Source organism: Miscanthus floridulus, chromosome 5 (genome assembly GCF_019320115.1).
Source record: "Miscanthus floridulus cultivar M001 chromosome 5, ASM1932011v1, whole genome shotgun sequence".
Classification (NCBI taxonomy): Eukaryota; Viridiplantae; Streptophyta; class Magnoliopsida; order Poales; family Poaceae; genus Miscanthus; species Miscanthus floridulus.
This window is the reverse complement of record NC_089584.1, coordinates 126297815-126312684: the sequence shown is the minus strand read 5'-3', so window position 1 is coordinate 126312684 and position 14870 is coordinate 126297815. Positions and strand designations below refer to the sequence as shown.

Genomic DNA, 14870 nt, shown 5'->3' with positions numbered 1-14870 from the left:
TAAAGAGGAAGCTCAACACCAGTTTCTGATGCTATGGCTGACTAGACTCTGCATGAATTCTCTGCTCCAAGCACCGAGAACATCCGCACTGGACCAACACTTAAAACCAACAACCTTGAGTTTGAGCTCAAGCCAAGCCTCATCAACATGGTGCAAGCTACTCCATTCAGCGAAAAGGCACATGAAGATAGTAGTGTTCATCTCGAGGATTTTCTAGAGATTAGCAGCACAATCACCATCAAGGATGTTGCTCAAGACATCATACTACTCCACCTGTTTGCATTCTCATTAGTGGGAAGGGTGAAGTAGTGGTTCTACATCAACAAAGATAACATCAACACATGGGCAAAGTGCTCGGAGGCCTTTCTAGCAGAGTTCTTCCCTATAGGCAAGACCAATGCCTTAAGAGGGAAGATTTTCAATTTCCAACAATAGAAAGGAGAGACCATTCCAGAAGCATGGGAACGTTTCCAAGAATATATTTTAGATTGTCCTCATCATGGAATGGAAGATTGGTTGCTCATGCAAAGCTTTTACCATGTATTAACTTAGAAAACTCATGAACAACTAGATGCTACTACTGGAGGATCATTTTATCTCAGCATATTTACTTTTCAACACCTGTATTATAAAATAAAAATTCTCATTATGGCATTATATAAATTCAACCCACATGTAAATAATTTTTACGGAGTGTAAAAAACTCGTAAGAATATTTACCGTGGAGGCGTAAAAATTCAAAAATATCATTCATTCATCTTCTTATATTTTGAAGTATTATAAAATACTTTTGCATTGCATATATATACGTGTGTATACGGTAGAAATATAGACATATGGGACCCACTCAACCACCATCCATAACTTCCATCACCTCCATTTCCACCTTCATCTCCACTCTGCACCATCCAACTCCACTCTCCACCGAAAGAAGCAGATATTTTGCTTAAGCACTAAGTAAGGAAGAGTCTGGAAGAAAATGAGGCCATTTGGCCACTATGTGGGGCCAGCTGGCCCCGCCACTTGGTCGGCCGGCCTATGCCAATGCCGCCTATAAATACCACCCCTCCTGGCTGCTCTCTGCATCAACCACAACTACAAACAAGCCTCCCAAGTTCAAAATCCCAAAATCCAATTTCATAGTTTGAAAATTCACTTAGTAGAAGTGATTTTAGAATTAGGAAAGAAGAGAAAGTTTAAGAGTGGAAGTGTTGCTAAATTTTGAGCAAGGGTGATAGAGATTAAGAGTGGAAGTGAGAGGGTTTAAGAGTGGAAGTGCTGTTGAGAGGAAAAATCAATAGAATTAAGGGGGGAAGTTTTGCCAAAATCTTGATTAGAAAAAATTTATTAGGCAACCTCAGACGACTAACCCTCGAACAATTAACTCTTGAATGACTGACTCCTGGATGGCTAATCGCTAACTTTCTATTTTCCTAACCCGTTCCACGAGTTGTGTTGTCTTGAGTTTATTTTGTAGGAAGATGAGCAAGTATTTGGGCAAGCTCAAGCGCGCGGCATCGTTCCATTCGACGAGAAGCTCGTCTTCCAAAGGAAGCACCGACATGCAGATCGACGTTCCATCTCTCGCTATTGGAGCGCCATCTGGGTCATCATCCAGTGAGAAGAACATTCTCCTAGAAGAGAAGCACCTAAAATTATGGAACAACACAGAGAAAGACGCCTTCAAGCAACTGAAGACCCGAAGGTTCATTCTTACTACTGCTTATGGCCCAGCTCTTCTATGCTCCACAGGTGTGGACACTAAATTTGAAATCATATTTAGAACTGTTGGATGGGAAAATGTTTGGCAAACTGATGAGCCGGGGTCGAAGCTTTTAACCATTGAATTTCTATGCACCTTGCAAACCACTGATTCTGAAGTCAATTTAAACTTTTTGGGAAAGACTTTTCTATTCCCTAGAAGAATTTTAGTGACCTTCTAGGATTTCATGCTTAGTGTGTAGTTGATGTAGACACCGCTATACAAGATTTTGATAGGACAAAATTTTGGAGAGAAATATCTAAAGAACTTACTTGTTACCATTCTCGTACAAATGAAATTCATCACCCTACCATGCGCTTTATGCATAAATGTCTAGGATTTTCTTTATTTCCTAGAAATTATTTTTGCACTGTAAGGAATGATGAACTTAAGCTACTCTATGCCATGGTTAAAAGAAGAAAGGTTTCACCGGTCAAATTTATGATGAAACAATGGAAAGAAATTCTTGAATTTAAGGGAGATGTTGGAAACGATCATGATTTCCTCGAAGGGGAATCCACGTATTCGAAATATAACATGATAGTCCTAGGTGATCATTCCATCACATTATCAAATAACAGTCGATATCACAGTCATACATCGAATACTTGTCTTAAAGAGAGTATACATAGCAAGGTTTACTCATTATTACATCGCCACTTGGCGGAATCACACAGAGCATGCAGGATCTGGAACAACATCAAGTATAAAGGCAGCGGACGTCAACTCCATCTTCTCAACCAAACTTGAGCGCAGGAACGAGACCTCTAATCCTCCCAACCATCTCCCTGGTAGTTGTACTCGGGCTTAGAACCTATCAAACAATTATCAGTATGATTTGTACTGACCATTGGCTCCCACCCTTTGCTTTGTGTTTACTTTGTGGTAGTGGAATGCAAGGGTAGAGCAAAAGACCTATTTGTGGCTATAGTTTCCTATGTGAGTATGTCAAGTTTTAATAACAATTCATCAAGTTTTAACTCATCTCATCCACACATTCTCCCATCCCATCACACACATCTCACCACTCTCACACTCTCTAGGCGATAAGGACGACTCCTGCTCATACCTTGCCTCATCGGCCAAGGCCAAAAACCAACACAAGAACCTAGGTGGAAGAATAAGAAATGACTCCTCTCACTAATCAAGGGAAGCGTAGGTCATAGGAATGTCCATATCCGAGGACACGGCTATACATATAGATTGATCAACTCTACAGAGCGTGTACACCTAGAACCACAAGATCACCATCATTGGCGGTGCCCCACCTAGGCTGATACCAGACTACCTCCCAACCGATGCGATGCCACCCTACCACTCAGCCCTAGGCCACCCCAGAGTCCACCGAAATGCTGAGACTATGAGACATAGTACCGGGCCCCCCAGAGGTCACTACGCTGTCTTAGGAGGGTGTGGGCCAAACGCCTGTACCTCCCTACACTATCAACTTCCATCATAGTAGTAGTGGCACCGTCCTAGCTGGTTAGCATCCGTCCCCCGCCATTCAGGGATGAGTGGTGTGCACATAGGGTCCTATGATCCGGTTATCTCGACATACTAGTCCTTACGGGGACCGAACAAGATATCTTCTTATAGGGGATAACCAACACCCCATGCCTCAACGACACCTCCATCCTGGGGCTTCATCCCACAAAGACACTCTACCCCGGGATCTCCTCATCTCACATGCACCCTCCATAGGTACCACTCATAGGGGATACCTAGGTCGCACCCCCCTAGCAAGACTCATCCAACGACTCATCGTAAGATCCTGCCCGATCGACTCTACCCTCACCACACACCCAAAACGCATGCTAAGATCTCCCTAGTTGTTACCACATTATCGGCACCCAATGCCTTAACCACTCACATACAATCCTCCACCAAGCATCACATGATAGATATAATGCGTAGTAGTAGTAGCAAGTAAGTAAGCGAGCGTCTAACTTAATAGCGGGTGTGCAGGGGTATAGGTTGCAACAAGGTAATGGCTCACAAGCAATTCTACCAGGCAACCTATCACAAATCATTTGCATAAAAGTAAAGCACTAGCATCTACATTGTAGCAGGTCTAATAGGATTCTATGAGGTTGGGTGGGACGTGGCACCTAGCAGGTTGTATCCAAGCTCCTTAGTGTAGTCAAGGTCATGCCTCTCAGTCTATGCCTCCTTCGGGTCTATCAAACAAGACATATAGCTGTGATAAGTGACCCCTATAGATGATCACAAAGAAGCAACAGACATTCAAAAGATCCAAATGCACTCAAACACAAGCCTATGATGTAGAGCTCATTTTTAAAAAAAATTGGGCACTGGTTTCATATTTTTCTGAGACCGTATGAATTTTCTAAGTTTTTTGAAAAAGGAAAATAAGAATTTTGAACAGTGAAGGACACATGTCAGAACGTGATTGGACGTAGGAAATACGGTCACTGATAGGTGGGACCCACGGTCGATAGTGACTGACAGGTGGGATCAGGTCAACGGTCAACGTTGACTAGGCTTGACTAGGCCCAATGGGCTAGATATGGGCTGGGTTGGGCCGGTCTAGGCTAGGCTGGCCCAGATACGTGTCACTTGGATGGGCCATCCACATGGCGCTGGTGGGCTGCTACCGGGCCTATGCCTATGGGCGCGGTTCATGGTGGTCCACTGGGTGTGGGTCCATGGACCACACACTAGGTCCATGGTGGACCATGTCCACCTCTCCTCTCCTTTTCTTGGCTCACAGGTGCACCTGGTGTAGGGAGAGGCGCTGTGGGGCACTCGGCCTCCTCTACTCACGTACGTCGGTGACGAGGTCACCCAGAGGTGGTCGGCAGGTGGTCGGTGGTGATGCTATGGCCTCCCTAGGGCTCCTAGGAGCTAGCATGGGTACGGTGGGGTACTAAAGGTGGCTCCTTGGCGACTGGCAAGTGTGGCAGAACCACCCAAAATAACATGTTTTCGGAGGCGCTCGTCTTCCACTAGACACTAAGCACCTCGAAAGTGAGCTACATCGGACAGTTCCGTCGAGAACACCCCTAAGGGACAACTCGAAACAATCCATGTTTTACACACATAATCTAATAATGAGCACAAGCTTATAATACTTAGTCCATTTCATACAATAAGAATTCTAAGAAATTATTTATTACAATACCATAGTTCAGAGTGTGATAATTAAACAGCGGAATGAAAATAAACATCTAACAGAAATAATACAAGGATCTATCTATGCCTACTAGAAGAATCCTCCACACAAGAGCTACACCTGCAATAGGGATAAAATAAACCCTAAGTACACAATATACTCACAAGACATACCCGACTAGTGGGAATAGTTTCCTGACTCTCATGGATATGATAGGTAATATGGGTTTGTTGTTTTCTTTTTGTTTGTGGAAAGCATTACTAATAGTTCATCCTTACAGTCAAGTTTTATTAGCAGTCATTATTACTTCATTAGCTAACCATTCTTGGTAAGTACTTGTTCTACTATCAAGCATGAGTTGAGCAATCAGAACTATTTCACCATCTTTCATCTTCTAGTTCTTACTACGGTGCTAGACTATAGCCCAGTCGTACCATCTCACGAAAATGGTGATTCGTGAACCAATGTATCCTAGCTAGGTACCCCAAAACACATGCCCTATTTGTACCCCAGGCACAAATAAGACCAACCCATTCCACTCCTGTTACGGGGTCCAGGTCCCCATCCAAACTTGGACTCCAAGCCCCACACTTGAGACCTAGGTCTCGATATGGTGCTTAGACCTCCACCTTTCCCGCCTCCAATCAGTCGATCCGAAAAGAGCCTGGAACCCACGACAACAGCGTAACGAGTCTTCCCTGCTCTCATAAGTAAGTATGTGCTCAGGATAATAAGTCTGTGACCTAACTACCATCCACAGCAATAGATGATCCTTAATCGACATGAATAGGGAAAACAGTGTAACCAAGTTAAGCCCCATTAGCAGTGGGACATAACCTATTACACCCACCAATATCCATACCATATCCCTGCCCTGTCTCCATTTTTTCCTTTCATCATTTTATTATGAGAGTAATAATAATCACCTATTGTGAGTAATGGCAGGTTACTCATGCTATCGAAAACCTAAGCATAGCAACTATTCGAACCTACACTAGTAAGACTCTTAGGATAGGTATATCTATGCATGTGGTTTCCATAAAATTCCTATAACATAAATTCACATAACATATATAAACAATGATTATCCAAAAATAAGGGGTTATGCACTGGGGCTTGCCTTGGGCAGGCGTGGTGTCAACTGAGTCAGATAGTGGCGGCTCTAGGACCTCCTCCTGCACGAGAATCTCCTCCTCGTACTCCTCGATGATCTCCTCGAACTCGTGATCACCGGTGGTCACAATCTCTGCCAACTCGTTCTCTATATGTATGCGATGATGATGCAACACTTAGCATTTAGACAACAACAACTCCTAAACTAAGAATACGCATACTTAGCTTATAAACTAGCTCTAATGACTAAGGTACCAAGCTAACTATCATCTTTACCAAGCAAAGTGTTGGGTTCAACTAACAAACACCTAGTTTTACAAATGAAGGATATACCCTTATTTCTACTAATGATTTAATATATATTTGAAACAAAGAGCATTTAACTACCCTAATGTTTAGTCTATTTTAAGGCTACAAAATTACAGTGAGCACATAATAATACAATTAAGCTACCATAAAATTTTAGAACTAAAGCTATCACCAAATTACCACAAAAAATCATACAATATTTAACCTAGTAATATTAAGCACTCTCAAATGATTTAATAGCTCCTGGTATCAACATGTGTATATATGAACTAAATACACTAACAGATAGAGCACAATTTTAGGAACCTAACAAAATTTATTTCACAATTTTTTGACACCTACATGATTTTATATGATTTACCAAAGATTAGCTCAAAATTAAATTAGAAAATTATTTCTAATTACTTATGAAAAAGAAAAATGAATTCGCCCGCGCGGCCCACGCGACGCAGCCCGCGGTAGCCCACGGTGCGGCCCACGCGAGGGCGGCCTTCAGGGCGAGATGGCTCATGGCGGGGGAAATCCCGCGCACGCTGGCCTTTTACAAAATAGTCCTTGCACTTCTCCTGAATCATAACTAAGGCCTAATGCTATTTCCCCCTCTCTCAAACCTTCTCACTTAACCCCCTAGATTTCCTAGAATTCCCCCACGCACACCCTCGGCGACCCAGCGCACGGCGGCGTGGTGGGTGGCGGCACTAAACGCCTACGCTGGCCACCTAGGACCTACGTGGGCCCACCTAACAGGTCGATAACCATCTTCGATCTTGGTGGCTATGCTAAGCGGTGACGAGGGGTGGTGGGATGCACTAGAGTGAGCTGCAGCATCACATGACCATCTGCGATGGCGACGCAACTGCCCTGGTGATCTAGAGCACCTAAGAACCTAACTAGCTAGCGAGGGAGCATCAGTAGACTACTGTGGACCTAGCCGAGGTGACAGTTGGGGTGGAGGATGATGGAGGAGGGCTGGCCATGTGTGGCCGAGCATGCGGTGGTGCACTATGGTGGCACAATCGCATCAGCGATGACGGGGAGGCGGTAGCGGTTCCGAAGGAGTACGCAAAGTGGAGAGGGAAACAAGGCAAAGATAGTGGTGCAGGCGAATTGGCTTGGGGTGGGTAGTAGGAGAGCTGCCCTCAACAATGGCCGAGCATGGCCTTAATGGCACAGTAGCGAGGAAAAACTCCAAATTGGAGCTTGGTCGTGGTCGCTTCAAGGCTGGGTGGGGGTCAGGGGTTGGGTGGCTTAATGGAGAATCTAGGGACGTGATGAATCAAGCGATGGTGACTCAACCATGCCGAATCAAGCGAGTAGGGTCGACCGGTCGTAGTGGCAGAGAGGGAGGGGCAGGTCTGGCTCGGCTCGTCCTTGCCTCAGCAGCAAGCGGCTGGTAGGACCTGGGGCGGCGTCTACACACCCGCTACACGACAACATGGCTAGACCACGTGCGCGCATGCGGAGACAGGTGGGGACGTGGCATGCATGGCCGTAAGCGCCATTAAGGTGAGGCGACGGTGTGAGTCAGCCAGGACAAACCACATGCGTGCGAGGACAAGGCGAGCGGTAGCATAGCATAGTGTTACTGTGGCATCGGTAGCAGCAATGCGAGGTAGGGAAGCAGTGCGGACATGACAGTGAGGTGATGGTGCTGACAATGGCTCCGTCACGGCGCGGGGCGGGGCAGGCGGTAGCAGCGGCGGCTCCGTACGGCGGGGTCAGCGGTGATCAGACCGTAGCCAAGCAGAGGTAGCCATGGTCGGCCACGCGTGGCAGCGTGCGCATGCACGACCAGCTCGGCGATGCCGAGCGCCCAAGCTTGGTGACCGCGTCCACCCAGCGAGCCAGCCCGAGAACGTGTCGTGCATGAATTTTAAAGTGCCTATAAAAACTAAACTGGTTGCTTCTAGACCTAAACCATCTTCACCATACACAAGATGGCACATGAGACTACCAAATTGTGCTATAACACTACACCACCCTTTAACCCAATCTCTCAAAATAATTTGCTAAACATAGCAATGTCTAGCTGTTGACAAACTTGGAAATTTTCTAAGTTTTTGAGCTGAACTTGATTTCAATTTATAATTTCTAGGCTAGTAGAAATATTAGCTAGTAATATCATTTTTCAACAGCAAGTATTTCACTATCATCTACAAAGTTTGTACTTCAAACTTTATTTAAGTATCACACATGTTCTATAGTATTTTTTATTAATAAAAATTGGTTTTCAACCCTACTTGATATACATGAGCTATTGAATCAACTTTCATTTAGCATTTTTATTGATCATTTTAAGTTACAAGAAATTTATCAACATATTCTATCACACGCATTAACACATAAACATGATACCCATGACATGTTTTAGTAAATGATTTAGGGTGTAACACCGAGGGTGTTACAGCAAGGGCTGCCAACGGTTCTCGACGGTGGGGCAATGCTCGGTGGAGCAGCGACAGCATGGTGAGCTTCGCCCCGAGTGGCCTTGACTCTCTAGCAAGGGCGGCCAAGGCAAGGGTTGTGTCTTTGCGGCCTGCCAACAATGGCAGCGGGCATGGATGCCATGGCAGTTCAGCTACGCGAGCACCCAGGGCTCAAGATGGGTCCTTTCCACGCGATTGGGGTCACTGGAGTGCTCGTGAAGGTGGGCACCGGTGACCAGTTTCCACGGCGAAGTTTGCTCGGCGGTAGTGCGCGTGGTGGGCCTCTGATGAGGTGCTAGTGATGGTGACATAGGGGCTAGGGCTATCCTCCGGGCCATCCAGCTAGGCAGTTAGGATCGCGGTGACGCAGTGGAGCTCATCGGCCATCCCTCGTTCCATGAGGTGGCCAGAATCGGTGGGAACGCCTCTGACAAGGCGATGACTTGGGGCGTGGTGGCTCCGATGAGGCAGGACACAACTAGCGGCCCCTAGGGTCCTGTTGACACAAAAATGTGGTGATGTGATCAACACATAGCAAGTCGGATGATCTTGACAGGAGTGAGCCCAAAGATCTACTTAACTTCAACACAAGAATGGTTGGTTTCGGGATCAAAGGCGTGCCAGTCAATTTGACCATACAATTGACAAGGAGAGAATAATCAGTAGTTTAAGGTGGAACATGTCGGTGTTGCACCAGACAGTTCCAATATGTGGCCAAATAGCCGATTCAATGGGGCTATCGACTAAATAGTCAATATCCAGCAGTATTCATGGAATGAAGACCTTTGAATCAAGGGTTATCAGTTAATATTAAATGATAATGATACGAATCGAAATAAATCATCAGCTAAATAGAATATGATTGATATAAAACGTTGAGTCGATAAGTTTGATGAAAAGAGTATAACACGCGAACAAATCGACTAGTCTAGTACAAATGAATCTGTAAATGCTCTGAATCTAATCTGTTACCATCAACAGTGAGGTTCGATCGGATCGATACAACTATGATGATAATAACAAACTAAAGCCAAAGAATCTATAAAACCATCTATATATTGACAGGTTCATGAAAAAACATGCTATATGCATCAAAGCATAGGCGAATCGGCTAAAATAGCTGATGCATGCATAGCAAACAAACAGAGTACATATCTCGATCGTGAACAAAACCACTAATCGATAATCTCTAATCCAAAGTCCTACCAGTGAGGTTCGACCGGATTGATGTAGCTATAGTTGTGTCATTAGATTAGATCTTATTAACTAGTGAACTTACTCAAGATTGGAACATGTCTTTGAATGCATACTATGTTTGATTGGAATAGAGATAAACAGCCGATCTAGCAGAATTAAGCCATCAATTATAAGATTCAAAGTGTGATCAGACTAGAAGACGACCAATTAAGATGATGTGATGCCCATTCAATCTCTATCTCAATTAGGTGATTTGTTATAATTAATAAAACATTAACTATAACAAGATCGATAACTGGTGAATCAACCAAAAACAGCAAGAAAAATCTTACTAATCTTAGTAGATTCGATAACTAGTGATATTGTGTTAAACAACAAGTTATTTAACACAAGATTGATAACTTTGATCTATATTATGGTCCGTAAGAGATCAATCAGCTGACTGAAGCCTTACAAACAACAATATGAATCGATAACGGCTGATACAGCCTTACAAGTAATAATAAAAGTCATGACTGGTACTCACAGATAAGCCGGAGGTCAATCAGTCGATGCAGCCCTGCCTTATTGAAGAACTCGCCGAGTTTCTACACTACTCCTACTCCTAAGGGTTGGCGTGAAGCTAAAAAAGTAATTGTATTGATTGATTGAGAGATGATCCCTTTACAACAGGCCGTACCATTTATATTTATAGGGACATGTCTGGCTTTGCATACAAGAATAGTCTAACTAAAAAATCCTACGAAGTATTCGTTAATCCTAAACTGCCAAATAATATCCCCTTGACCAACATGTGCGAGGACTCCCCCTATGGACTTTCTCATAGCCTGCATGCGTATCTTCCTTTTGGCCATATGCAGGTTTCCTTCCTTATTTTACATCTCAGCAAGCAAACGTGGTGTACTTGGAGTCGTATTCTGTGATGCCTCACCATGCCTGTGAATCTCCATCTATCTGGCTCTCCTCAGTTCGACGTGTCTTAAGTCTTGGTACGCAGACATGTTATTTTGCTGAGTATGTGTATAACCCCTAGCCGACCTCGTATACGCATATACAAGATACACATCCTTGCTTCTCATCGTTGATGTTCACCTGGACATCCGTATATGTGTATATTCCTTGATTTCTTTCTCTATTAGCTTGCAAGATCAAATTAACGATTTCTCTTGGACTAATCAATCTTGCATGCATGTAACTTCTTTTGCTTGCAAGCAACCACCGACCTATTTCCTTTCCTGCTTTTCCTCACGTATAAATATCTAGGTCAGCAATAATACTTCTTTTGGACTTGTCCACATAGGATCTCTATAGTAGATTAATCAAACTGGATTACGTCTCCTTGCCAAGTATTTGGAATATCAAATAACCTTTGTCTACCCGGCAATACATCGTAAATGACTCAGCTTAACTGAACCTGTGGCTAGCATGCAAATATGATTTTCATGTCTTTGATATCATCGGTCGATACTTTCCTCTCCAGGGTAAGTTTACCAAATTTTGGTGTCAACACAGGCCTCCCTAGTTCGAAGTATGAATTTTCATGCTTTGAACTATTTTGATCCAATAATCTCCTTTCCTGAGTCAGTGACATCTGATTGCAATACTTGGCTTTGATGACTTACTTGGGTTGACTGTTCATCTGCTTTAGCTGATTAAGAGCTGGCCCCCGAGTTTATAACTATAATCGACTATCAAATCACTAGTAAGGAGCTAAAGAATTCACTGGTAGCAATATTACCTTATTCCAAGCCTCACCTATACATGTGAACTTTGAAATGTCTATCACGCCATCTTGGGTGGTTGAAGAATGGAATGGATTAGAATCTAGTCATCCTCACTTCTGCTCAGAAAACTTGGGTTTTTGAAAGATTTTTAAATTAAAACATAACTTTGCTCCCCAAATCTACTACAGAGATCCTACGTGGATAAGGAATCTCTCGCAAGGGCCAAGCTCTTGGTTGGGTAACTCCATGGATAGCCCGGGTCTTCCCCACATGCAAGTGGGTCTCCGGTATGCCTTCCGGCAAGCCTCTCCCGGACCGCTCCCCGCCATCTTCACTATCAAGCTTCCGGCTGAACCGTCATGGGCCTTGTTCCCTTTGGTATACGGTGGCGGCCACCCCATAAACGTGGTTGGTGTGATCTCGCAAGACTACAAGCTCCTTTGATATACAACAATGGTGCACACAAGCACCGAGTAGTAAGAGGTGTGCAAACCTCACTAAACACTAGGCCTAAACCTAGAGCAAGCGCATAAGCGGTGGTCTAACTAACCTAAGCACTTCGCAAAGCACCTATGCTAATCACCGAATGTATCACTAAGCACTATGCAAGTGGAGATCACTAAAGTGGTGTATCAACACCCTTGGTATGTTTCCTTAGCTCTATATGTCTCAAATGGTCGGTTGGGGGTCTATTTATAAGCCCTACCGAGAAAGTAGCCGTTGGGGGTGAAACCCAGCTTTCTGCTACTGACCGGACGCTATTGTCGTCCTAACTGGACGTGTCCGGTCGTCCCAACTGTTAGAGCCCACGCGTTGATCGAACTCTGGGCCGAGTTCGGTCTCACTTGATCGGATGCATCCGGGCGCACTAGTGCCACTCTAGAACCTCTGTGGACTTGATCAGATGCTATACTTTGTGCGTCCGGTCGTCCAGTCTCGCTACATCCTGTCATGCTGAAAACATTGTCATGATGAAGAATAGTGTCATCGGTGCATCTGGTCACTGCTTCGCTCAGTGTCCGGTCACAGCTGTTGACACCTGCTGTTGCAGAGCAATTGATCGGACACATCCGGTCCCTATAAGGGCCATGTCTGGTCACCTCTGCTGAGCTTGTTTATTCATGATCTTACATCCAGCTTGGTTCCCATCTTCGTGTTTGGACTTTGCTTGATATCTTGGGTCTTCTCTTGTGCTTCTAGGGTCTTGCTTATGGTGTTGATCATGGGATCATCATGTTGCCTTTGTCCAAGTCACGTCTTGCACCCTATTGAACTACAAAACAATTACTTGCAAATTCATTAGTCCAATTTGTTTGTGTTGATCATCAAACACCAAAATCCAAAGTAAATGGGCCTAGGGTCCATTTTTCTTACAATCTCCCTCTTTTTGGTGATTGATGACAACATGACCAAAACAAGCAAATAATAAAAAAAATTAGAATTTAAAAACTATTTACTTGCTAGGATGCATGCAAAGGGCAAGGTTATATGATGCTAAAAGATACCACATGTAAGCACATGTAAGCTAAAGATACCACAACTAAGCTAATGCATATCACATGTAAACATCTTTGGAAACTTATCTTTCCCGTGCAAATGTCCCCATGTGGCATTATGGATTTAAGTCTCCCCCTAACTCCATAATCCACTATCCTCCCTTTCTTGGACCATTATCACTTGTAAATTATTACCATTACCACTTGTAAATTATTATGATCGAGCTTGCTTTTGGTCCTACAAATTCTCCCCCTTTGGAATCAAACACCGAAAAGGAAGACATTAGTAGCACAAGGGAGGGTCAAACTTTGTGATCCTTTGTATGTGGAGTGGAATAGGTCATAAAATTTGACTCTCACATTACATAGACTAAGCTCCCCCTAAATATATGCATACATATGGTGGAGAATGAAGTTTATGCATAATTGGCAAATTAATGCTCAAAGGAGATTAATCATGCTCAAAGGAGATTAATCTATATAATGCATGGAGAAAGCATATAAATACCAAAGTGAAATCAACATGATGATATCAGTTTAGAAATACCACATGTGGAAACCAATTTGATTTATACCACTTGCAATAGGTGGTGGATATTTGAAGTATGATGCTTAACTCCGGGGACTCCATTTTCCTTGCAATGAGACTAGTACACACATGATAAGCTTGAAAAGGTGTTAGTCTCAAAGCATCCAACTTGTAGAGTAACCTCCCCCTAAATTTGTGCACATAAGTATGGAATACTTGTTGGAGACATGCACATTGATTTTAGAATAAAAAATACCACTTGAAAGATGACATCACATGAATATGAGAATCATTTTCGAAAGTGATATTCGGGAGAAATTATCTACAATTTGGACTTTGGCACATATTAGATGAACAATTGTAAAACAAGCTATATGCCGTGCTCCTAAACAATTTAAACCATGTAGGTTTGCTCCAAGGGTTAAGAGTGAAATCGAGCAAGCCTACCATAAGATATACCTAGTGTATGCAAGATAAAAGATTAAACATGCAAATGCAAACCTAGGCATAAAAAGGAACTAGATGCTAATTGAGATTGCAAGAAATTAAATCTAGTTACCTAACATTGGAAGGGGCATTTGGGTCCATAGTATTCACTAACCCACTTGGCAATTACCTTGTCCATAACTGATGCACCCCATGAAATGCACCCATACTTTGCCAAGTCTCCAAATTCCCCGAAGTCCATCGTACTTCTCACTTCCCTTTCGGGATCCAAACCTTCTTGGTGCTCTTCATGTTGGAAATGATCTCCTTTGGCACCCAAATGCATTTGGCCCCATTGTTGGCTTGCTTGTTCACCTTGATGGCCACCACCTTGTCATTTTTCTTCTTCTTCAAGAGATAAGGTGTGGAGGCCTTTTTGTCCATCTTGTTGGTGTAGGTGTTCGAGAGCTTGCTTGTTTTCTTTTTCTTTTTCTCTTTCTTCTTATCTCCTCCTCCATTCTTCACCTTGCACTCATAGGACTTGTGGCCTTCCTTGTGGTACATGTAGCAAACTATGGTTTGTCCTTCATCAAGCTTCTTCACTCCCTTGATGGTGTTATCTTGATGAAGTTGGGCTTGCTCCATCTTGCCTTTCACTTGAGTCAAGTCCTTGGTGAGGCGAGCCACTTCTTGCTTGAGTTGCTCATTCTCTAATGTGACCTCTTGTGTGCATGTTTCTACAACAACTTTCTCAA

The 14870-nt window shown here is 43.6% G+C and overlaps 1 non-coding gene across 1 annotated transcript; it reads right to left on the bottom strand.

Annotated features, from left to right (window-relative positions):
- Positions 1 to 398: 398 nt before the first annotated feature.
- Positions 399 to 505, bottom strand: LOC136455790 (small nucleolar RNA R71). The gene has a single exon (XR_010759257.1). It is a non-coding gene; the product is annotated as a small nucleolar RNA R71 (small nucleolar RNA).
- Positions 506 to 14870: the final 14365 nt, after the last annotated feature.